Source organism: Bubalus kerabau, unplaced genomic scaffold, assembly GCF_029407905.1.
Source record: "Bubalus kerabau isolate K-KA32 ecotype Philippines breed swamp buffalo unplaced genomic scaffold, PCC_UOA_SB_1v2 scaffold_76, whole genome shotgun sequence".
NCBI classification, from domain to species: Eukaryota; Metazoa; Chordata; class Mammalia; order Artiodactyla; family Bovidae; genus Bubalus; species Bubalus kerabau.
The window spans coordinates 1,166,315-1,192,688 of NW_026577930.1; the positions used below are offsets into that span (position 1 = coordinate 1,166,315).

General features: G+C 37.0%; 1 long non-coding RNA gene across 1 annotated transcript in view; it reads left to right on the plus strand.

Moving 5' to 3' along the window:
- Positions 1–25,332, plus strand: part of LOC129641137 (uncharacterized) — a 30,800-nt gene extending 5,468 nt beyond the window's left edge. Inside the window, exons 2-3 of the long non-coding RNA XR_008709102.1 lie at positions 6,762–6,873; positions 24,313–25,332. This is a non-coding gene — a long non-coding RNA (uncharacterized LOC129641137). The remainder of the gene's footprint in view (positions 1–6,761; positions 6,874–24,312) is intronic.
- Positions 25,333–26,374: the final 1,042 nt, after the last annotated feature.

The window sequence follows — 26,374 nt, forward strand, 5'->3', positions numbered from 1 at the left end:
TTTAGGTTCCAATAAAATTGGAATCACATTTTATAATATGACCAGTTCTTCAAAAATTGCTCTTGTATAATACCAGACAAATAATATTTCAAGATAAAGTTTAATTAAATGTGTTTTGTTAGAATTTTAATCTAATTTCTTTCATTTTCTTCTATAAGATTTTAAAATGTAAACATAAAAATGACACACTAACCAAGAGAAACTGTAATCCTTCCCATTGTTTTCAAGTGCTTATTCCTAGCTCATGCGAGTCTGTCAGCATGTTTTCAGTCTAATCTACCAAGGCCAGATGCACTCTGGAGGTATTTCTTAATGGAATTTTCAGGGGAGTCAATGCTATTGTACAGTAGACTAAACAATTTGATGACCAGCACATTCAGAATATATATTATGTAACTTCAGAGAACTTGGGAATGCAGAGGCTCCTTTCTAATGCTAAGCAGTATCTTTGGCCATCCTTTCTGAAGAAATAGAAAAAAGAATTTTGATGACTTATTTCCAGTTAGACAAACTGCAGATGAATGGTGAGTGTAAATTTATTTCTTTCAGCTATTACATCAGTAGGCTAAAAGCCTGTACAAAAAATATTCAGATGGACAGTAAGGAAGGCAAGATACAGCAGCTCGAAGCACTTGGCTGTCATTAATTTGTTAACAATTGTTCATGCATCAATATTATTAGATGATGTTATGGAAGGTAGATCAGGTCTCCATCCATTAACCAACTTATGAATATGACATTAAATTAGAAGAACTTTATTTTATGTTATTAAGTATGTATTAAAGCAGGTTAAGCTATGAACTATATGTTAAATAATGCCATATTTTAAATAATGTCCTGATTCATTTAAATGTTATGGCAAGAATAATATGTATCAGAATAAAATTTGATGTTGAACAGAGTTATTCTATTGTTGAAATAATTTTCTTTCTTTTATTTGATCATATTTACTATGTTTCTCATATTTCTCCATTGTTTGGTCTAGTGTGTCTTTTCTTACCTCATTTTTAATTCCTCTTGCTTTCCTAACACATTAATGGTGGTTTTAAAAGCAATCTCTCTATAGTCCCAAAGTCTCTCCCTTGAATATCTTCAGCTACTTATTTTATTATTTTATTATTATATATATATATATAGCTGGTATATATATAGTATATACCAGCTATATATAGATAATAACCAAATATTAGACTTTTATTCTAGACTTTCCAGTGGCCAATTTCTAAGTCCCCTCTCTTTCTTTCCCTTTCCACTTAGTTTACTATTGAGTTTCAAAATATCATCTGAAGTATCTCATCAGTTTCTTCTCTCCCCTTCAGTATCCGTTGCTGTAGCCATAAACAAGATTGGTAAGAGCTATAGCTCTCCCCAGTGATAGCCAATAGAACTTTCTGCAGTATCTTTGTTGTCAGATATGGTAGCCATTAGGGGAGCTATTGAACACTTGAACTGTGGCTTATGCAATTGAGGAAGTGAAACTTTATTTAATTTTAATTGACATTAAATCTGTGCACATAAGGCTAGAAGCTACTGTATTGAACAGCACAGGTATAGATTGGTGTCAGAAGTTCCAAGATAAAGACTTCTGGATTTATCTTAAATCCAAGAAAGTATATATATCACTCTGCTGCTTAAAGACTTTCCATGTTTCCTCCTATGTTATTACATAGTTGGATTCCAAAGGCTCACATATAAGGTCCACGTTGATCTCATTCTATAACACTTTTCTAGTCAAGTTTACATTAAACTTGTCCTTCTATGCTGTAATCCATCCAAATTGAAATATTTTTGTTCTGAGTCCATGGCTTATGCCTTCTCCACACTCATAATTTGACTCATATTGTATTCTCCTCTAGAAATTCTTTGCCAAAACTGTGTTTCCAAATCATCTTAATTGTTTTTAAGAGAATTTCAAATGTATTTGGAATTTTAACAGCAGAATACATTTTGTGAAATTGTGTATGATGAAACCATTTCTCCACCAGTTACATCAGTGGACCAGAGCCAGTTTATTTCAGAAGCCCCAGGGTGCCTTAAGACTATTTGTCTCATTATCCCTGTTATTTTCCCCTTCAGGGAACTGTCCTTAATAAACATTATGTTTCTTCTGCTGGTTAGTTTTTTAAAAAATTATTATTCAATTTACTTAAACTAAAAGAAAAAAATAAGTTCACCCATTTATCTGATCACACCTGCTACCTCTCTACTCCCAACCCTCACCTCTAGCTACCAGAGGCTGTTCTGTCTACGAGCTTGGTTTTTTGTTTTATTTTTAGATGCTGTATATAAGAGAGATCATATGGTATTTGTCTTTCTCTGTCTGACTCATTTCACTTAGCATAATGCCCTCAAGGTCTATGCATGTTGTTGCAAATGGCAAGATTTCATTCTTTTTTATGGCCGAGTAATATTCCACTGTGTACCTATACCACAATTTTTTCATTCATTTATTGATGGACACTTAGTTTTTTTCCATACCTTGGCTGTTATAAATAATACTGCAGTGAACGTAGGGGTGCATATCTTTTTGAGTTAGTGTTTTCATTTTCTTCAGATAAAGACCCAGAAGTGGAATTGCTAGATTGTATTATAGTTCTATTTTTATTTTTTTGAGGAAACTTCATACTGTTTCCCGTAGTGTTGCATCAATTTACATTCTTACCAACAGTGTACAAGAGTACCCTTTTCTCTAATTTCTCTCCAACACTTGTTAATTCCTTTTTTTTTTCTTTTTGAATAACTTCCGTTCTGACAGGTATGAGGTGATATCTCATTATGTGGTTTTGATTTGCATTTCTCTGATTAGTGATATTGAGCATCTTTTCATGTACCCTTGGCTATTTCTATATCTTCTTTGGAAAACTGTCTATTTGGATCTTTTCCTCATGTTATAATGGAATTAACTGTTCAGTTTCAGCTGAAGCTGCCACTTATTTTATGAAGCTTTTCCCAATTTCCCCTGTTAAGAAAGCTCTCCCTCCACTGAATCAGTCTAGTTATCTGTCTTTATTTCCTCCTGCTGCTGCTGCTGCTAAGTTGCGTCAGTCGTGTCCGACTCTGTGCGACCCCATAGATGGCAGCCCACCAGGCTCACCCATTCCTGGGATTCTCCAGGCAAGAACACTGGAGTGGGTTGCCATTTCCTTCTCCAGTGCAAGAAAGTGAAAATGAAGTCGCTCAGTCGTGCCTGACTCTTAGTGACCCCATGGACTGCAGCCTACCAGGCTCCTCCGTCCATGGGATTTTCCAGGCAAGAGTACTGGAGTGGGTCGCCAGTGCCTTCTCCACTATATCTGATTTGTTCCATAATCTTCAGTCTCTGGTCTACTGTCTAGTATATAGAAACATGCAAAATAATGGATTATCAAATGATTGGTTAACAATAACTGAATTAATGTGGAATTTTGAATGTGCTACTCTTACTATCATCAGAGCATTTCAAATGCAAGTAATTACCTCATTAGATACATAAGAATTTATAAATGTATTTCATATATGGAAATGTGTTTTATTTTTATTTATATATATTCTCTCAAATATGGAAGTAGTCTCTTACAGCTAAAGGGTTTGCATATTTTATACAAATTGTTTTCTTTTTATGTGCATACATAGCACATATTTTTGTCTGATATGTCCTGAAAAAAGCAATTTTAATTTTTTAGTCTTCTGGATAATTGGCTCTGTTCTCCATTTTATTTTTCACATGTAGAGCAGTCTCAAACATCATAATTATATGCTACAAAGCAAAACATCATGTGAAAATATTTATTTGGAACCAGAATATTATGTTGAGAGAATTTTCCCACCATGAACATTTGTGTGCCATCTGTATTCAGTCCAAGCAAGTTGCTCATTACTATTAAGGAAACTTGGATAGTAGACCCTCTAACTCCTTGGAACTATTAAACTATAGCAGTTACCAATATAGTAAAACTAAGACGCTTTGATGCACTGTTTAATGTTTTGTGAACTTTCTCTGGAATATCCTGAGATGTTCACTTATTCCCTAAGAAACAGTCTCAGATAGTAAATAGGTATATTCATATTGGGCTTCCCTCATAGTTCTGTTGGTAAATCATCTGCCTGCAATGCAGGAGACTTGGGTTTGATTCCTGGGTCAGGAAGATCCCCTGGAGAAGGAAATGGCAACCCACTCCAGTATTCTTGCCTGGGGAATCCCATGGACACAGGAGCCTGGTGGGCACAGTCCATGAGATCGCAAGAGTCAGACACGACTTAGTGACTAAAGCACCACCATATTCATATTGTAAATACAAACCAAACAGTCTTTAATGCTTTTATTTCAGTGGTAAACTTTATATTTGTATGACTACAGAAATGAATGATTCTTGGGACTTTCCTGATGGTCCCATGGTTAAGATTCTGCATTTTTGCTGCAGAGGGTGTAGGTTCAATCCCTGGTCAGGAAACTAAGATCCCACATGCTGTATGAGTCTTCCAATAAAACAAAACAAACTCAAAATCTGTTGTAAACAGTATTAAATGACAGGCTGTACTAAGGATTAGACATTAGGCATTAGACAAGGTTCAGTTGCTAAAGAAGACTCATAGCACCAACATGTTATGACTTAAAAATGTGTCAGTTCCTTGCATGGAAAGGCCCCAACAAGGCACCAGCATTAAAGTCCAGATACACATGTTCCCCATCCTTTAGGCTTTCTATTTTGTTCCACTAATCTATATTTCTGTCTTTGTGCCAGTAACATACCGTCTTGATGACTGTGGCTCTGTGGCGGATTCATGTTGATGTATGGCAAAACCAATACAATATTGTAAAGTAATTAACCTCCAATTAAAATAAATAAATTTACATTAAAAAAATAAAATTAAGCACATATTCTCTTAAAAAAAATAAATAAAGTACAGATACAGGTCACAGCCAGAGGCTTGCTCAGAGTAAGGGTGTGAGGAAACCAAGCTACTGGCCTCCCTCTGCAAAGGCCGTTACTAGGGCACACATTTTCTTTTAGACCAAGAACACAGTTTTCTCTTAAATTGAAAACCACTTACATGGGCACATAAAACCACAGAACCCAGGAACCCAAAATGGAGTCTCAACCAGAATTTCTTACGTCCCAGGGGTCCCGTAGGCATCTTCCTGATGCACAACCTGCCCCTATGGCCCTTTCCAGGTCCCTCACCAAGACCAGGTGCAAATCATCAGTCTTGCTTGTCAGTGAATATTGCTGACATGGTGATATATCACCCCAGATCTCCTCAGAACTACAGTTACAAAGCAACACTAGTAGTCCGTGCAGTTTGTACCCTGGCCAGGCTCAGGGCTGGGTGGGTATTTTTCTTATTGCAGGGCATTTTCAAACCTGGCAGGGGGGATTGACTCTCACAGTTCAGACACCTAATAACAGGAACCATTTCTTTCAATGTGTAAAAGTGACAAAGGATTAGTATTCAGAATATATGAGTCACTTGTAAACTAGAGGGAGAGAAACTCCAAACATATTTTTAAACACACACACATAAAAACTTACTAATGGTTTAGGAATGATGAAAAATACCAACAAAAAAACTTAGCAGATTGCAAAATTTTCAGAAGTCTGCTAGATACATTTCAATAAGAATCTGGGAAAACAAAGGCCTTCACAAGCTGCCATTAGTAGTGGAAAATGGTCCAGTCACTTAAAAGAGCAATTTGACAACCTTTACCACAGGGAAGGATGTTTCTACCTTAAGATTATTCATCTCCTAGGAATATACTTTATAAAAATTAGAAAACATAACATGGGAAACATTTGCATGATTATTTATTACAGCATTGCTTTTAATCATGAAAAATTAGAAACAATATAACCTATAAATAGAAAGTATAGATACATTAGTTACCTATTTTTAAATGGACTACTTAGTAGAGGTTAAAATGAATGAACATTCTTGTATCATGAGTCAGTGATGTAATATCATACAAACCCTGAATCGTGAATATGCTATTAATTCTAAAATTTTAAAACATAAAGCTGAGTGGAAATCAAATTACAGAAAGACACAAATTTTATTGCATCACTTATACGCAATTAAAAACCAGATAAAATCTCATAATGCATTATTTGTGGGACCATTCAGATGTCATGAAATATAAAATTTAGGAAAGATGAACACCACCTTTTTTTTTGGATAGTAGTACTTCTATGGAGAAACTTAAATATTCTTAGTGAGGGGTCCAAAATGATTTATTTCTTTGAAAATAAGAACTTATGATAAATATGGCAGAAAGTTAACTACAGCATTTGGAAAATTAAAACTGTGCCTCCTAGAATTTAGGCAGTAGAGAGACAAGTGACAGACTTGCATCTGAAAAAAAGAAATCTATCAAATAGATATGGAGGCCACAGAGGTCACACTGCCTCCCCATCAAAAGTAAAAGAAAATAATAACTTTTAAAGTAGCCTAAAATGTGATAAAAATGGACTTCATGTGAAGAAACCTCTCTGGGCTTACCTTGGATTTTTCCTAAAATTACTGCCTGATTGGTTGTAGAATACAGCCCCAGCTTATGAATAGAAACTAAGTGAAGTGTCCTCAGCTCCCAGCGATAGTAGAGACATTTTCAAAGTCAAGAGTGATGAACTTCAATGGCTCCATTTGGAGTGCTTCTAAATAATTCTCACAGACACTAAAGAAACATTCCATGGAATAATAACTGGCATGAGGACTCTGCCATATTCAGAGGAAGTCATCAAGGAAATAGGTCTGTCATTCAAGTCAGTCTTTTCTTGATCCTGTAGGCTGCTTGTTTGGAGTGAGAATGAAGCAAAGGAAGTGAAATATGAGAAGGGGTAGAGATGACAAAGATGAAGAACCAGATAATACCCCAGGAGTGATGGAGGACTGGACCAGGTAAGAGACTCAGCTCTGAACTGAATGAGACTATGGAATTGATCATTACAATACAATGGGCATTTTAATTGTAAACTTGAGACTGTACCTTATGACTAAATGTGGCCAGATCCCTTTTCATTATTTAACAGTGATCGTAAAAGTTATGGGACCTGTTTGCAATTTCATCCTATGTGGGGGAAGAATTGGTCCTACAGAGTTGGTCTAAAGGGTCAGTGAGAGGAACAAATGTTTTATATTTATGCCTTAAGAGACACTAGTACAATAAGTGGATCTTGTGGTTATTTTGTGAAAGACAAATACAGGACACAAAGGAACATGTGTCTTCTATAGAGCAGTTGTAATATAGACCTTAATCTGCTTGTCGATGATTTGTGAGCATCATTATAATAACCTAGAAGAGAAAGGTATAATTTGGTGAATATATATATTATAAACTACTTCACAATTCTGATCTAACTAAAACTTGTAGCATTTTTCAGTTTTTTTGTGATAATCACTAATGTTACACATTGCAGTCCTATATATTTGTTTTGAGATGCCACATGTGGTATTGTCAGAAAATACCACAATGGAAACATGAAGGAGAATTGGGGAATCATTCATTTAACACAGGGACAAAGAATGTGTTGGTTGAGTCTAATTTTTACCTGAATCATTTAGATAAATTCCTCTATCTCCAGTGTTTGAGGCTTAAGTAAGAAGTTTGATTACTTTTGTGGGGGTGGGGAAGGGGATTGTTTCAAAGTTTTTGATTTTCTTATTTTCACTTGTCACAGTGTTTTTGTTTTCTAATGTGCAAATTCTCTGAAAGCCTATAATTTCCTCTACACAATTACAGTGAAGTATGACTGAGCAATTCAAGTGACCATTTGAGGTAATGGATTTGAGTTGCTACAAACTAGTTGAGTTAGAAGCTGTAATATTTAATGCAGCAATGCTCAGGGTGAACTTCTGTGTCACACAACTTTAAAGCCAGATGATGCTTATCTGAATAATTTGGATGATGTGATCTTTACTGCAAAGTGCCTACTATATGCAACATAACATTACATGACATCTAAGGGATCTTGACAAAGTTTGGAAAGATGAAACCTGTGAGGTCATAGTCTTTAACTACTAGCAAGATATGACATACCAGCTGCTGAGTAAAGCCAGAATGTATGTTCTTTCTATAGGGTTGGATGATTAGCAGTAGAGTGATTTATATCAAAATGTCAACATGAGTTCCCAAACTTGTGTCTACTAAGCACTCTCTATCCCATATTGCTACATATAATATCCTGTTTCTCTCCCTCTAGAGACATGACCAGTGCCCCAGGAGGCATTTGATGGTTTAACCAGAACGTTAAGTGACTTTTGAATTCCTTAGAATTGACTGATCACGTACTCTAATCAGTAACACTTTTCTAAGTGTGCATCACACACACCCATGTTCTTTTAATTTATAATTTATACTTATACTAATGTTCTAGTACATTATGTTCATTACTCAACATAAACCAATACTAGAAATGTAAGATTTTTGAGTAAAGATTAAATAACCATTATTTCTGCAAAGATATTTTACAAGAGTCTTCAGCCTTAGATTCCAGCTTTGAAATTCTTAATTGCTGTTTTTTTTTTCTCTTTTTTTCTTTTTTCTTTTTTTTAAATTTTATTTTATTTTTAAACTTTACATAATTGTATTAGTTTGAAGGGGAAAAAATTAATAAGATGCCATAAGTGCTTCAGTGTGTGTTGCCCCAATGTGATTTCATTCTGGAAGTCCACTGAAAGTGGAATTCAGTAACCAGGGGAATGTTATGTGACAGAAATTAGGCAGTCTTCAAAAACAATCCATGTAGCTGATGTAAATGTATGCATGCTATGCTATGCTAAGTCACTTCAGTCGTGTCCGCTCTGTGTGACCCCATAGACGGCAGCCACCAGGCTCCCCCGTCCCTGGGATTCTCCAGGCAAGAACACTGGAGTGGGTTGCCATTTCCTTCTCCAATGCATGAAAGTGAAAAGTGAAAGGGAAGTCACTCAGTCGTGTCCGACTCTTAGCGACCCCATGGACTGCAGCCCACCAGGCTCCTCCATCCATGGGATTTTCCAGGCAAAAGTACTGGAGTGGGGTGCCATTGCCTTCTCCGAATGTATGCATTCGGATCAAGCAAATTTTGAGAACAAATGTCTGGTGCCATAGGGTTGTGTTCATGAAATGCATTGCAAAAGAAAATATTAAAACACTTTCCTGGCTCAAAGATGTAGAAATGAACACTGTCATAGAGCATTTGTGGGACAAACACAGAGGGGATTTTCCATTACACCACAATTGTTGTGGCTTCCCTGATGGTGTTGGTGATAAAGAACCTGCCTGTCAATGCAGGAGGCATAAGAGATGCGGGTTCGATCTCTAGGTCAGGAAGATCCCCTGGAGGAGGCATGGCAACCCACTCCAGCATTGTTGCCTGGAGAATCCCCATAGACAGAGGAGCCTGGTGGGCTATAGTTCATGGGGTTGCAAAGAGTCGGACACAACTGAAGTGACTTAGCACACATGGAGCTTTGTTGTAATTAACTTGCAAGAGGCAACAAAGGTAAAGTCAATGATTTCAACATAAAGAGAGCTTTTCTGTCCTGTAAAGGGCTTCCTGGTAGCTCACTCAGTCAAGAATTTGCCTGCAATGCAAGAGACAAGGGTCTGATCCCTGGGTCACGAAGATCCCCTGGAGAAGGAAATTGCAAGCCACTCCAGTATTCTTGCTTGGAAAATCCTATATAGAGAGGAACCTGGCAGGCTACAGTCCATGGGGTGGGGGTGGGGGGTGGGTGGGTCACAAGAGTCGGACATGACTTAGCAACTAAACCACCACCACCACTTATCCTCTAAAGGTAGGATGAAAATCCAGCAACTAAACCACCACCACCACTTATCCTCTAAAGGTAGGATGAAAATCCACTTTAATGATCCCTTGCTCAGACGAATACTTAGGGCAAATGGGAGCATCTGTAACCCAGGGCTTAGGAGACAGAAACAAACATGTCCCAGTAACCAGACACATAGATTCATGTGTTGGATCATAACCATGTTGGATCATTCAAGCGTTTGCAAAGGTATACAGTGGCTTTTAAGGACAACCATAGCTGTTCAATTCTTTATTAAGTGTAGAGACTGGAAACTCCTTTAACTTACTAGAAAGATCATGACAAAAGGTAGCCTTTTCCATGCAAAGTTGCAAGGGATGGTGGAAAAAAGGAAAATAATAAAAGGAATCATTTCTCTTGGTTATTCCTTGAGGAAGGTCTCAACTCTTTGTTGAAGAGGGAATGGAAGTTAAAATAGGAATACTGCTGCAGCTCTGCACAGTACTGCTGGAACCCGAGTTCCAAAAGAAATAAATGTGTACCAGGGAGAAAGAATTTTATGTGAAAATATAATCTGGGGTAAGCATTCACAAACTATATGGTCTGTGGGTCAAATCTGATCCTTGCACCAGTTTGTGTTAACAAAATTCTATTGAAACACCCATTTATCTCCGTATTGTCTGTGACACATTTCACAGTATAATAGCAGAGTTGACTAGCTACAACAGAAACAATGTTTCTTACAGAGCCTAAAATATTTATCCTCTGACCCTTTACAGAAAAAGTTTTCTGATATATAGGCACTGGGGTTTGATATATACCATTAAAGTTTCTGAAAAGACTTGTAATTAATATAAACATTTAATGAGTAAATATTCATTTATTTTATAGGAAAAATAAGTTGCATATATGTAAGTATTTCCCTGGGTATTTTATCCTGAAGGTCTGTGTTATATATGTGTGTATAAAACCATTTAGTAGACAACACATAGTACATTCTAGAATGTAAATTCAGCCATTCTTCATCAGTCACTGGGACTCTATTCTCAGTTTACTTTTTTAAAAATTAACTAATGTATTTTAATTGGAGGCTAATCACTTTACAATATGGTACTGGTTTTTGCCGTACACTGACATGAATCAACCGTGGGTGTACATGTGTTCCCCATCCTGAACCCCCCTCCCACCTTCCGCCCCATCCCATCCCTCAGGGTTGTCCCAGTGCACCGGCCCCGAGTGCCCTGTCTCATGCATCAAACCTGGACTGGTGATCTATTTCACATATGGTAATATACATGTTTCAATGCTATTCTCTCAGGTCATTCCACCCTCGCTTTTTCCCACAGAGTCCAAAAGTCTGTTCTTTACATCTGTGTCTCCTTTGCTGTCTATCATATAGGGTCATTGTTACCATCTTTCTAAATTCTATATATATATATGCATTAATATACTGTATTGGTGTTTTTCTTTCTGGCTTACTTCACTCTGTATAATAGGCTCCAGTTTCATCTACCTCATTAGAATTAATTCAAATGCATTTTAATAGCTGAGTAATATTCCATTGTGTATATGTACCACAGCTTTCTTATCCATTTGTCTGCTGATGTACATCTAGGTTGCTTCCATGTCCTAGCTATTATAAACAGTGCTGCAACGAACATTGGGGTACACGTGTCTCTTTCCATTCTGGTATCCTCGGTGTGTATGCCCAGCAGTGGGATTGCTGGGTCATATGGCTGTTCTATTTCCAGCTTTTAAGGAATCTCCATACTGTTCTCCATAGTGGATGTACTAGTTTGCATTCCCACCATCAGTGTAAGAGGGTTCCCTTTTCTCCACACCCTCTCCAGCATTTATTGTTTGTAGACTTTTGGATAACAGCCATTCTGACTGGTGTGAGATGGTACCTCATTGTGGTTTTGATTTGCATATCTCTGATAATGAGTGATGTTGAGCATCTTGTCATGTGTTTGTTAGCCATCTGTATGTCTTCTTTGGAGAAATGTCTGTTTAGTTCTTTGGCCCATTTTTTGATTGGGTCATTTATTTTTCTGGAGTTGAGCTGTAGGAGTTGCTTGTATATTCTCGAGATTAATTCTTTGTCAGTTGCTTCATTTGCTATTATTTTCTCTCATTCTGAAGGCTGTCTTTTCACCTTGCTTATAGTTTCCTTCATTGTGCAAAAGCTTTTAAGTTTAATTAGGTCCCATTGGTTTATTTTTGCTTTTATTTCCTTTACTCCAAGAGGTGGGTCATAGAGGATCCTGCTATAATGTATGTCGGAGAGTGTTTTGCCTATGTTTTCCTCTTGGAATTTTATAGTTTCTGGCCTTACATTTAGATCTTTAATCCATTTTGAGTTTATTTTTGTGTATGGTGTTAGAAAGTGTTCTAGTTTCATTCCTTTCCAAGTGGTTGACCAGTTTTCCCAGCACCACTTGTTAAAGAGATTGTCTTTTCTCCATTGTTTATTCTTGCCTCCTTTGTCAAAGATAAGGTGCCAATAGGTGTGTGGATTTATCTCTGGGCTTTCTATTTTGTTCCATTGATCTATATTTCTGTCTTGGTTCCAGTACCATACTGTCTTGATGACTGTAGCTTTGTAGTATAGCCTGAAGTCAGGCAGGTTGATTCCTCCAGTTTCATTCTTCTTTCTCAAGATTGCTTTGGCTATTCGAGGTTTTTTGTATTTGCATAAAAATTGTGATGTTGTTTGTCCTAGTTATGTGAAAAATACCGTTGGTAGCTTGATAGGGATTGCATTGAATCTATAGATTGCTTTGGGTAGTATACTCATTTTCAATATATTGATTCTTCCAATCCATAAACATGGTATATTTCTCCATCAATTTGTGTCCTCTTTGATTTCTTTCATAGTGTTTTATAGTTTTCTATATATAGGTCTTTTGTTTCTCCAGGTAGATTTATTCCTAAGTATTTTATTCTTTTTGTTGCAATGGTGAATGAAATTGTTTCCTTAATTTCTCTTACTATTTTCTCATTGTTAGTGTATAGGAATGCAAGGGATTTCTGTGTTAATTTTATATCCTGCAGCTTTACTATATTCATTGATTAGCTCTAGTAATTTTCTGGTGGAGTCTTTAGGGTTTCCTATGTATAGGATCATGTCATCTGCAAACAGTGAGAGTTTTACTTCTTCTTTTCCAATCTGGATTCCTTTTATTTCTTTTTCTTCTCTGACTCCTGTGGCTAAAACTTCCAAAACTATGTTGAATAGTAGTAGTGAGAGTGGGCACCCTTGTCTTGTTCCTGACTTGAGGGGAAATGCTTTCAATTTTTCACCATTGAGGTTAATGTTTGCTGTGGGTTTATCATATATGGCTTTTATTATGTTGAGGTATGTTCCTTCTATTCCTACTTTCTGGAGGGTTTTTTTCATAAATGGATGTTGAATTTTGTCAAAGGCTTTCTCTGCATCTATTGAGATAATCATATGGTTTTTATCTTTCAATCTGTTAATGTGGTATATCACATTGATTGATTTGCAAATATTGAAGAATCCTTGCATCCCTGGGATACAGCCCACTTGGTCATGATGTATGATCTTTTTAATATGTTGTTGGATTCCATTTGCTAGAATTTTGTTAAGGATTTTTGCATCTATGTTTATCAGTGATATTGGCCTGTAGTTTTCTTTTTTTATGGCATCTTTGTCTGGTTTTTGTATTAGGGTGATGGTGGCCTCATAGAATGAGTTTGGCAGTTTACCTTCCTCTGTAATTTTCTGGAAGTGTTGAGCAGAATAGGTGTTAGCTCTTCTCTAAATTTTTAGTAGAATTCACCAGTAAAGCCATCTGGTCCTGGGCTTTTGTTTGTTGGAAAATTTTTGATTACAGTTTCAATTTCCATGCTTGTAATGGGTCTGTTAAGATTTTCCATTTCTTCCTGGTTCAGTTTTGGAAGGTTATACTTTTCTAAGAATTCATCCATTTTTTCCAAGTTGTCCATTTTATTCACATATAGTTGCTGATAGTAGTCTCTTATGATCCTCTGTATTTCTGTGTTGTCTGTTGTGATCTCTCCATTTTCATTTCTAATTTTGTTGATTTGATTCTTCTTCCTTTGTTTCTTGATGAGTCTGGCTAATATTTTGTGTTTGAAAACTTCTTCTTCACGACTCCCTCCCCGGAATGGATCTCCATCCCTAACTCCTTTGTCTCTCTATTTGTCTTTTATATTTTGTCCTACCTCCTTTTGAAGAGAATGGGCTGCATTTCTGGGTGCATAGTGTCCTCCACCAGCATTCAGAAGTTGTTTTGTGGAAGTTGCTCACCATTCAAATGATCTTTTGATGAATTTGTGGGGGAGAAAGCGTTCCCCCTATCCTATTCCTCTGCCATCTTAGGACCGCCCCTGGATTCAGTCTTAAATTGCCAAAAGAAGAAGTGGAGTTGTTTTGTGGTTTAAGAAATTATCCAGTTGGAGACTGCTGTATTTTGAATGAGGCATTCACGAAGCTTTAGAATCTCTCCTTTCACATGAATGGACAATTCTCCAAAAAGGGACTCCAAATGGGTGCTAAACTATCACATTAGTGTGTTCACAGTGCCTCCTCAGGATTCTAGGCCTATGCTTCTGAGGAGAGCAGGATCTGTGAGACACCAGACTCTCCTCAGTTTACTTTTATGTGGTAGTATTTTAATTTTAACTTCTCTAATAAATGACAGTGTTGATACTCTTTCACATGCTTATTTGATACATAAATATCTTTACTGATAGTGTCTGTTAAATGTTTCATTCACTTTTAATTGGATTGCTTTATTTAAAAAATGTTTTGAAATATAGTTGATTTATAATGTTGTGTTAGATTCAGATGTACAGCAAACTGAGTCAGTTATACATACACATATATCCAGTCTTTTTTAGATTCTATTCCCATAGGTCATTATAGAGTATTGAGTAGGGTTCCCTGTGCTATATAGTAGGTACTTATTACTTACCTATTCTATATATGAGTATGTATATGTCAATCCCAATCTCTCAATTTATCACTCCCCCGCCCATTTTTCCCCCCTGGTAACCACAGGTTTGTTTTCTGTGTCTGTGACTCAACTTCTGTTTTATAAATAGGTTCATTTGTATTGTTTCTTTAGATTCCACACATAAGTGATCTCATATGATCTTTGTCTTTGTCTGAGTTACTTCCTCAGTATGACAGTCCCTAGGTATTCTCAGTTTTAAATTGAATTTCCTCTCCAGTGGTACACCATTTGGGTATTTCTTCAGACACAAGGAGCTTAGAATATTATCCAGTTAAAAAGACCTATTAAGATTTTTGCAGACAGAGAAGCAAATAAAGTAAGAAACCAGTTTCCCCAAAAGGTTGTATTAACTGTTTTTGTCCTGAAAACTTTTGTGTTACTTTTCATATATATATATATCACCTGTCCAGGGCACAGAAGATCATAAGCCATTCAGCCCAGCTTTTATTTCACTTTAGAGTTTATCTCTCTCAGAAGTCCATTCCAAATAATTTACCTGGACATGTATTTTTGCAGTTGGAATATAATACTTCTTTGCATCTCTTTCCATCTCAAAATATCATTGTCTTGCCCTTTTTCTTTTCTTTTTTTTTTTTTAATAATATTTCATGTCAGTAAACAAGAATGATCTTTTTCACATTGATTTTCTCTCCACTAGCTACTTTTACTATCAGAGATAGAGTTTTGAGGAGATAACCTTCCTGTATTGTGTGATTAAGGAAATAGATATACAGTGTTCACAGTAAACAACTTGATAAGAAATTTGATCCAACTTTTCTGTCCCAATCTGCATCATTTCTTGTTTCAGTTCAGCTTTAAAAAGTTTATTCCTTTGAATCATTGTCTTAAATAGGTTGTCTAAAGATTAATGTGCCACTAGTGGGGCTGACTCCATAATATCTTGCTATGAGTTAACAAAAATGAGAGAGAGCCTGAGGAACTAGTGGGTGTTGGAGCAGAAGTTTCAACAAAAATGAGGAAGGTGGCAGGATAAAGCCCAGGATATGGTGGGTAGCAAGCAGGTGATGGGTACAGGGATGAACGGATAGCACGGAAAAACTGACGATGTCAGTAGAAATAACATACAATCTTCTCCCACTTTACAATCTTACCTAGGGCCAGATCTGCCCATAAATTCAGTATACTGACTATTATTTTCATCAGAGAGAAAGAGAGTATGGGAGAGAAACAATAGATAGGAGAAGGAAGAAGAGGAGGAATAATGGAAGGAAGGAGGATAAGAGAAGAGAAAGAAGAAACCCTGCCTATGTGTAGTTGCTAGATGTCTTAGGAATTTCTAACAGATGGGTCTAAATGACTATTTCCTATCCTGGGACTTTATGGTTTTGCTTTTCTGGATCCCCTTTTAGGTGGCTCAGATGGTAAAGAATCTGCCTGCAATGCAGCAAGCCCGGGTTCAATCCCTGGGTTTGGGAAGATCCCCTGGAGGAGGGTATGGCAACCCACTCCAGTATTCTTGCCTGAGAAACTACCCTCGTGGCTCAGATGGTAAAGAGTCCACCTGCAATGCAGCAGGCCCAGATTCCATCCCTGAGTTGGAAGATTCCCTGGAGGAGAGCATGGCAACCCACTCTAATATTCTTGTCTGGAGAATCCCATGGATAGAGGAGCATTGTGGGCTGCATTCTATGGGTGGCAAAGAGTCAGCCACGACTAAGTGACTCTGTTCACTTTATCAGTTCAGTCACTCAGTTGTGACTAAATCATTATTTATGTAGTTTCTTCAGAAGGGTATTGTCCTAAGTGAGATAACTTTGGCAGAGTGATAGAACTGTTACATTTCTTAGCATTCTTGGGTTATGGCTGAAAAATTTCCCATAAACATATACTAAATGTAGGGTAAAATAGAACGCTCTGGGCCCTTGGAAGTATCTCATTGCACAAAGAATAAATGAAAGGGGGAGTTATCTGACACGGTAACAAAAAGCATAGCATCAGGGAAACAGTGAACCATTAGCTACACCTTTCTTTGTTTTTTATTTTTAGTCTAAAAACTTATTTGACAGTCTATACTCAGGAAAATCTTGATGTTCACTCTTGCCATCTCCTGTTTGACCACTTCCAATTTGCCTTGATTGGAAAAGACAATTTGCCTTGATTGGAAAACTCAGCAGTGGTCACAGGACTGGAAAAGGTCAGTTTTCATTCCAATGCCAAAGAAAGGCAATGCCAAAGAATGCTCAAACTACCGTACAATTGTACTCATCTCACATGCTAGTAAAATAATGCTCAAAATTCTCCAAGCCAGGCTTCAACAGTATGTGAACCGTGAATTTCCAGATGTTCACACTGGATTTAGAAAAGGCAGAGGAACCAGAGATCAAATTGCCAACATCCATTGGATCATCTAAAAAGCAAGAGAGTTCCAGAAAAACATCTATTTCTGCTTTATTGACAATGTCAAAGCCTTTGACTATGTGAACCACAACAAACCGTGGAAAATTCTTAAAGATATGGGAATACCAGACCACCTGACCTGCCTCTGGAGAAATCTATATGCAGGTCAGGAAACAATAGTTAGTACTGGGCATGGAACAACAGACTGGTTCCAAATAGGGAAAGGAGTACATCAAGGCTGTATATTGTCACCTTGTTTATTTAACTTATATGCAGAGTACATCATGAGAAATGCTGGTCTGGATGAAGCACAAGCTAGAATCAAGATTGCCAGGAGAAATATCAATAAACCTCAGATATGCAGATGACACCACTCTTATGGCAGAAAGCGAAGAAGAGCTAGAGTCTCTTGATGAAAGAGGAGAGTGAAAAAGTTGGGTTAAAACTCAACATTCAGAAAACTAAGATAATGGCATCCAGTCCCACCACTTCTTGGCAAATAGATGGGGAAGCAGTAGAATCAGTGAGAGACTTTATTTTGTGGGGCTCCTTGGAAGAAAAATTATGACCAACCTAAAGAGCATATTAAAAAGCAGAGACATGGCCAACAAAAGTCCGCCTAGTCAAGGCTATGGTTTTTCCAGTGGTCATGTATGGAATTTGGCAAAACTAGTACAATTTTGTAAAGTTTAAAAATAAAATAAAATTTTAAAAAAAATAAATAAAAAATAAAAATAAAGAAAGCTGAGCACCGAAGAACTGATGCTTTTGAACTGTGGTATTGGAGAAGACTCTTGAGAGTCCCTTGGACTGCAAGGCGATCCAACCAGTCCATCCTAAAGGAAATCAGTCCTGAATGTTCATTGGAAGGACTGATGCTGAAGCTGAAACACCAGTACTTTGGCTACCTGATGCAAAAAACTGACTCATTGGAAAAACCCTGATGCTGGGAAAGATTGAAGACAGGAGGAGAAGGGGATGACAGAGGATGAGATGATTTTGTGGCATCACCAACTCAATGGACATGAGTTTGAGTAAACTTTGGGAGTTGGTGATGGACAGGGATGCCTGACAAGCTGCAGTCCATGGGGTCACAGAGTTGGATGTGACTGAGTGACTGAACTGAACTGACTCAGGAAAATAATCTCACCCCTCAAATAACCATTAAATATTTATATCAAGTTAGATTGCATTTATAGAAAAGTATCATGAAATGAAAGGTAGCAGCTTTAATGAGAGGAATATTTTATTGATTTACTTGTGCATATCTGTCACAGCCTTGTGTCACAGAGGTTCAGTGCTACCTTGTGGCTATTCATTGACCCAGAGTAGTACATTTGTCCCTCAGTGGATCATCAGCTAGGAATGGTTCTTAGAGTATAGAATGACTATAGTGGTAGAAAAGGAGATAAAGTAAGTGTTGTGAAACCCTCAGAGAGGATGTACTTGACTATAAGCATGTTAATGTAAATTATCCTATTATATTCTATTCTCTGTTGTCCCAATGAAAATTGTGCTATTTCAGTCCACCAATCAGTGCTTAGCTGTGCTTTTAGATATTCTACTTTATCTGAATATTCTTTTCTTCTTTTCTCCCATTTTTTTAATGAAGCCTTAGGGGAAAAAAATTACATTATTAACTTACTGTGCCTTGGTAGCAGTTACTGTGAATTCAAATGCACATTTAACTTAAAATAAAAATTAAAAATATATAAAATGATTATATTTCTTTATGCAAATTTATTTTCTTTCTTGCTAAAAAGGTTTAGTTATTGCTTTTGCTTTAGATGGAACACAAATGAGGCATGAGAGCTCCCGTTTCTTTTTCACGGTTGAAAACAACGTTGAGTATTAGCACAGTCATTAATATTATATAAAATCTCTAGTTCAGTAGGTTATTGATTTGTGTGATACCACACAACAAAGAAAGTGACTATTTGAAAGAGCCTACAGCTGAACTGTGATAATAGTCATTATAGATTCTTGGCTTGAACTAATAAACAGGTATTAAGTTATGTTTTTAGGACTTTGAGCTGCTTTTTATGTTGCTACATGGATGATTAGTGAAACAATTCAATGCACACAGTTTCATTATTCTCTTTATCTGGTAAAACTGATTATGAAGTCAAATAAATTTGGCAAAACTAATACAATTATGTACAGTTTAAAAATAAAATAAAATTAAAAAAAATAAACTTTAATTTTATATTGGAAAAATTTTTAAGCCATCACTCTTCAGATGTGATCCAAAGCCATAACCAGGGAATTCATAGGAAGAGTGTATTCACATTAATAATCTATTATTTATGTAAAGTTGAACTGATACTGTCATTTAGAGCAAATATTTGTTAGTATGAAAAATGACTCAATGTCATTGAAACGATGATCTTTTAAAAAACAGTTACATATTGAAATTTTAATTTTATTTTTTGTAAACAGTCTAAGGAAATACATGTTGAATTCATAGTTTTATGAACATATTCTCAGTCACAGTGAAATAATGGTTCCAGTAGAAAACAGTATTTTGAAAAGTAATTCTCATGCTAAGCATATCAAATCAGCAAATGCAGTGCATTTCAGTGTCTGGTATCTGTGTTTTTCCTTTCTCAGATTTGGTATTTCCAACTTGTCTTGGTATAGTAATATGAGACCAGTTTGGATACTACAGACCAAAGGGAAGCAATTTTTCCCCCGGAGGATATTTGACTATATCTGGAGACTTTTGGGTAGTCACAATTTCTAAAATACTTCTAGAAAGCCTATTATACACTTAATACATCTGAAACCAGACTAACCACATTTCAGATGTTCAATAGCCACTTGTAATTGGTGACTACTTGTAGTGATCAGAATAGCTTGCCTGTATTCTCACCTTTATTCACCCATATCTTATGTACAGAAAAAAACTAATAAGGATCTGTTCTGAGTTGTGCCACCAAGTGTGACCAGTATGTTCTTCTATTTAGCAAAGGAATTTGTTCATCCAAGGATTCTATTAAGATTAAAACTTTCATATTAATGTTATATCCCATCTTGAAAATTACCACTTTTTATGATTTTTAGTCACAAAATCTGAAGGATTATCAGGAGGATGTGGTACAACCTCCATTTTAGTCCATCAGTTCTTGTACTTACAGTGTCAAGCCCATTGAGCTGTATCACCTGTATCTCTATCACAGCCTAAAGTCAGTTTAATAATATTAAAAGGGGAGGTACTTTTCTGAGAGGAATCTTAAATAGTATTTTTCATTTACTTGAAGGAATTCTTGTATATAAAAACAGACAAAATATTTAAGTAGACTTCTCTCATTTAAAATTAAATAGACTATTCTTGCGATTTACTCCCATTTAATGTGACACTGGAGTGCTCATTTGTATTTTCATGAGGATGATGAATCTGTGATTAATGACTTATAAATGATATTATGTCAAAATTTAAAGGACAAGTATTATGGAATTAACTTTACTCTGGGCAAATAAGCAATAAATTAGGGTTATTGTCTGAGTAGCCAGACAGTGCTAACCAGAATCTTGGTATTTTTTGGAGAAAGTTGAAAATGCATCTCTCCTTAGCTTTTATTCTCCTGTAAAATATAGGGCTGTCATAAATATAACATAAACATAACAAGTATCATTTTAATTGCTACTTTGAAAGAGTAAAGCAACCTCAAAATATTAATAAAATAGTGTACTCTCCCACAGAAAGCGTAAACAAATTGTTTAGATGATTTAATCTACTGTTGAAAACTCCCGTACTACTATATATGGCACCTGCGATGAATTTGAAGAACACATATTTTGGTCGAAGTAACTTAATTTTGGTGCCTTTCTTCCCATGGAATCTCTCTCAAATGGCCAGGAACTTGGGGGAATTTCTGTTTCTGGTTCAAAGAGGTGGCTTCACACTTGGCAATTTGAGGTGTGGTTGATACAATAGCAAAGTCTTTGAATTTCTCTAAAACACATTAAGAAATTTCTCCACTCACAAATGATGGGAATCTTAGAATTGAAGAGAACAGATTGTCAAATGAAACATGATGGTAGGTGATAGAATTTGTTGAAATAGAGTTATCCTTCATTAATTGTTGCTGAAATGCACCATCTGCTTTAAAAGAATAATCATTTGTGGCATATCATCTTGATATGCCATTCATATGGCGTATGTGTCATTCATGACACATTCATGAGAAAATTAGTTTATGTTTGAACATCCACTTCAGTTCAGTTCAATTCAGTTCAGTTGCTCAATCATGTCTGACTCTTTGTGACCCCATGAATCACAGCACGCCAGGCCTCCCTGTCCATCACCAACTCCCAGAGTCCACCTGAACCCATGTCCATTGTGTCAGTGATGCCATCCAACCATCTCATCCTCTGTCGTCCCCTTCTCCTCCTGCCTTCAATCTTTCCCAGCATCAGAGTCTTTTCCAATGATTCAGCTCTCCGCATCAGGTGGCCAAAGTATTGGAGTTTCAGCTTCAACATCAATCCCTCCAATGAACACCCAGGACTAATCTCCTTTAGGATGGACTGGTTGGATTTCCTTTCAGTCCAAGGGACTCTCAAGAGTCTTTTCCACCACCACAATTCAAAAGCATCAATTCTTCAGTGCTCAGCTTTCTTTATATAGTCTGACTCTCACATCCATACATGTCCACTGGAAAAACCGTAGCCTTGATTAGACGGACCTTTGTTGGCAAAGTAATGTCTCTGCTTTTTAATATGCTGTCTAGGTTGCTCATAACTTTCCTTACAAGCAGTAAGCATCTTTTAATTTAATGGCTGCAATGATAATTCCTCAATGATTTTGGAGCCCAGAAAAATAAAGTCAGCCACTGTTTCAACTGCTTCCCCATCTATTTGCCATGAAGTGATGGGACCAGATGCCATGATCTTCGTTTTCTGAATGTTGAGCTTTAAGCCAACTTTTTCACTCTCTTCTTTCACTTTCATCAAGAGGCTCTTTAGTTCTTCGCTTTCTGCAATAAGGGTGGTGTCATCTGCATATCTGAGGTTATTGATATTTCTCCTGGCAATCTTGATTCCAGCTTGTGTTTCTTCCAGCCCAGTGTTTCTCATGATGTTCTCTGCATATAAGTTAAATAAGCAGGGTGACATTATACAGCCTTGACATACTCCTTTTCCTATTTGGAACCAGTCTGTTGTTCCATGAACATCCACTTACTAGAGTCATTAATTTTGTATATTTGGCCAGTATGCTAGGGCAATAATACAGTGGGTGATCTACCTTTCAGCCAGATAATCTGTTCGATCTGGTAGGGAATGACTCCTTCAGTTCTTTCAGATTTCTTGGGTAAAGAGAATGAAGATATGTCTTGCCAGTGAAGTTATATCAGAGGTATAGTACTGGTCAAATTGATATCTAAATGCTTGAAATATTTGGGGGAAGCTAAGTTTCTTAAATGTCCATTGTAAGCCTTTGACAGTTATCTTTCAAGTAGGCTGCTATGTGCATAAATAGTATTCTTGCCCAAAAAATATAAAATGGTTTGTGTTTTATAAGCAGGTAATCAAGAACAGTGTGATAGGTAATATTAGTGACTCAGTATTTTACCTTAGATGTAATACATTCATTTCTTCATAGCATGTGAAACGAAATATGTTCTAGGCAAATGATAATAGTAGACAATATACTAAATATTTGAGTCTGTTCCTTTAAGGGTCACCTAAAACATCTTCGTATCTTTTTCAATTCCTTCTCAATAATCTAATGATTGATTCTCATTCTGTAATGTGGAAGTTATTCATTTTAGCTTGAATATCTTTGGCAGGTGTTTCTATCTAATTCCCCCTTAACTATTCCCTTCCTTTTAGAAGACAAGCATGCTTAAGGGAAATGACTATCTTTGATTCTTCTAAATAATTTTTCTCAAATCTAGCACTCTTAATCAGTATTGGTTTTAATGAAACTGAATACTATATACTATTCCCCATTTTGAGATTAATTGCCTGTTACACATTAAGGAAAGAGTTTAATACACAACACATTTTTCAAAGAGAAATCAGCCAGATGGATTTTTTTTCCATTTCAGTGGTTGACACACTTTTATATTTATTCCACGTGGCATGTGCTCTTTCTGTCACATCTCTCACTTTAATGAGTTGATAATGTCACCAAATGGTTTTTGGCTATATCAGAACCAGTATGTGTAGGAAGTAACTAGAATTCCCTTATGAATACCTGCAAATGTCAAAAGAGTTTCTATGGCGGCATTAAGGGAAAAGAGAACATCTGAGTTAGTGAAAAAAGGGAAGACACACTTTCTGGTAGATCTGTGATAGAAAGTACTTTGGATGGTGCAGTCTCTTCTTCAGAAACACAGGAAGCAGAGCTGACTCACTGTGTGTGTGTGTGTGTGTGTGTGTGTGTGTGTGTAACTGTGACTCACCTTGATTCTTTGTTCACCTAAAAAGGTATCTAGTATACTAGATACTAGTGTATTTACTAGTATATTTATTTACATCCATGGAGTTGGTTTAGGTTTACTACTGAACACTGAAGAGTTTGACAAAAGCACATGTATTATTTAAGCTACCTATAAGAAATACAGAGAAGGGAATGGCAAAGCACTTCAGCATTCCTGCCTTGAGAACCCCATGAATATGAAAAGGCAAAAAGGTAGGACACTGAAAGATGAACTCCCTAGGTCAGTAGGTGCCCAATATGTTACTGGAGATCAGTGGAGAAATAACTCCAGAAAGAATGAAGAGACGGGGCCAGAGCAAAAACAACACCCAGCTGTGGATGTGACTAGTGATGGAAGCAAGGTCCGATGCTGTAAAGAGCAATATTGCACAGGAACCTGGAATGTTAGCTCCATGAATCAAGGCAAATTGGAAGTGATCAAACAGGAGATGGCAAGAGTGAACATCAACATTTTAGGGGTCAGTGAACTAAAATGGACTGGAATGGGTGAATTTAACTCAGATGACCATTATATCTACTACTGTGGGCAAGAATCCCTTAGACAAAATGGAGTAGCCATCATAGTCAACAAAAGAGTCTGAAATGCAGTATTTGGATGCAATCTCAAAAACAACAGAATGATCTGTGTTCCTTTCCAAGGCAAAGCATTCAATATCACAGTAATCCACGTCTATGCCTTGACCAGTAATGCTGAAGAAGCTGAAGTTGAACAGTTCTATGAAGACCTACAAGACCTTCTAGAACTAACACCCCCAAAATTTGTCTTTTTCATTATAGGTGACTGGAATGCAAAAGTAGGAAGTCAGGAAACACCTGGAGTAATGGACAAATTTGGCCTTGGAGTACAGAATGAAGCAGAGCAGAGGATAATAGAGTTCTGCCAAGAGAATTCACTGGTCATAGCCCACACCCTCTTCAAACAACACAAGAGAAGACTCTACACATGGACATCACCAGATGGTCAACACCAAAATCAGATTGATTATATTCTTTGCAGCCAAAGATGGAGAAGCTCTATACACTCAGCAAAAATAAGACCAGGAGCTGACTGTGGCTCAGATCATGAACTCCTTATTGGAAAATTCAGACTTAAATTGAAGAAAGTAGGGAAAACCACTAGACCATTCAGGTATGATCTAAATCAATCCCTAACAATTATACAGTGTAAGTGAGAAATAGATTTAAGGTACTAGATCTGATAGAGTGCCTGACGAACTATGGACAGAGGTTCGTGATGTTGTACAGGAGACAGGGATCAAGACCATCCCCAAGAAAAAGAAATGCAAAAAGCAAAATGGCTGTCTGAAGAGGCCTTACAAATAGCTGTGAAAAGAAGAGAAGCCAAAAGCAAAGGAGACAAGGAAAGATATACCCATTTGAATGCAGAGTTCCAAAGAATAGCAAGGAGAGATAATAAAGGCTTCCTCAGTGATCAGTGCAAATAGAGGAAAACATAGAATGGGAAAGACTAGAGATCTCTTCAAGAAAATTAGAGATACCAAGGGAACATTTCATGCAAAGATGGGCACAATAAAGGACAGAAATGGTATGGACCTAACAGAAGCAGAAGATATTAAGAAGAGGTGGCAAGAATACACAGAAGAACTGTACAAAAAAGATATTCATGACCCAGATAATCATGATGGTATGATCACTCACCTGGAGCCAGACATCCTGGAATGTGAAGTCAAGTGGGCCTTAGGAAACATCACTACGGACAAAGCTAGTGGAGGTGATGGAATTCCAGTTGAGCTATTTCAAATCCTAAAAGATGATGCTGTGAAAGTGCTGCACTCAATACAGAAGCAAATTTGGAAAACTCAGCAGTGGCCATGGAACTGGAAAAGGTCAGTTTTCATTCCAATCCCTAATAAGTGAAAGTGAAGTGAAAGTGAAGTCGCTCAGTCGTGTCCGACTCTTTGCGACCCCATGGACTGTAGTCTACCAGGCTGCACCATCCATGGGATTTTCCAGGCAAGAATACTGGAGTGGGTTGCCATTTCCTTCCCCCTAATAAAGGCAATGCCAAATAATGTTCAAAGTACAGCACAATTGCACTCATCTCACACGCTAGTAAACTACCACACGATTGCACTCATCTCACATGCTAGTAAAGTAATGCTTAAAATTCTCCAAGCCAGGCCTCAACAATACATGAACCATGAACTTCCAGATGTTCAAGCTGGATTTAGAAAAGGCAGAGGAACCAGAGATCAAATTGCCAACATCTGCTGGATCATGGAGAAAGCAAGAGAGTTCCAGAAAAACATCTATTTCTGCTTTATTGACTATGCCAAAGCCTTTGACTGTGTGGATCACAATAATCTGTGGAAAATTCTGAAAGAGATGGGAATACCAGACCACCTGACCTGCCTCTTGAGAAACCTATATGCAGGTCTGGAAGCAATAGTTAGAACTGGGCATGGAACAACAGACTGGTTCCAAATAGGGAAAGGAGTATGTCAAGGCTGTGTATTGTCACCCTGGTTATTTAACTTATATGCAGAGCACATCATGAAAAACGCTGGGCTGGGTGAAGCACAAGCTGGAATCAAGATTTCCAGGAGAAATATCAATAACCTCAGATATGCAGATGACACCACTCTTATGGCAGAAAGCAAGGAAGAGCTAAAGAGTCTTTTGATGAAAGAGGAGAGTGAAAAAGTTGGGTTAAAACTCAACATTCAGAAAACTAAGGTCATGGCATCTAGTCCCATCACTTTGTGGCAAACAGATGGAGAAACAGTGGCAAAAGTTGCAGACTTTATTTTTTGGGGCTCCAAAATCACTGCAGATGGTGACTGCAGCCATGAAATTAAAAGATGCTTACTGCTTGGAA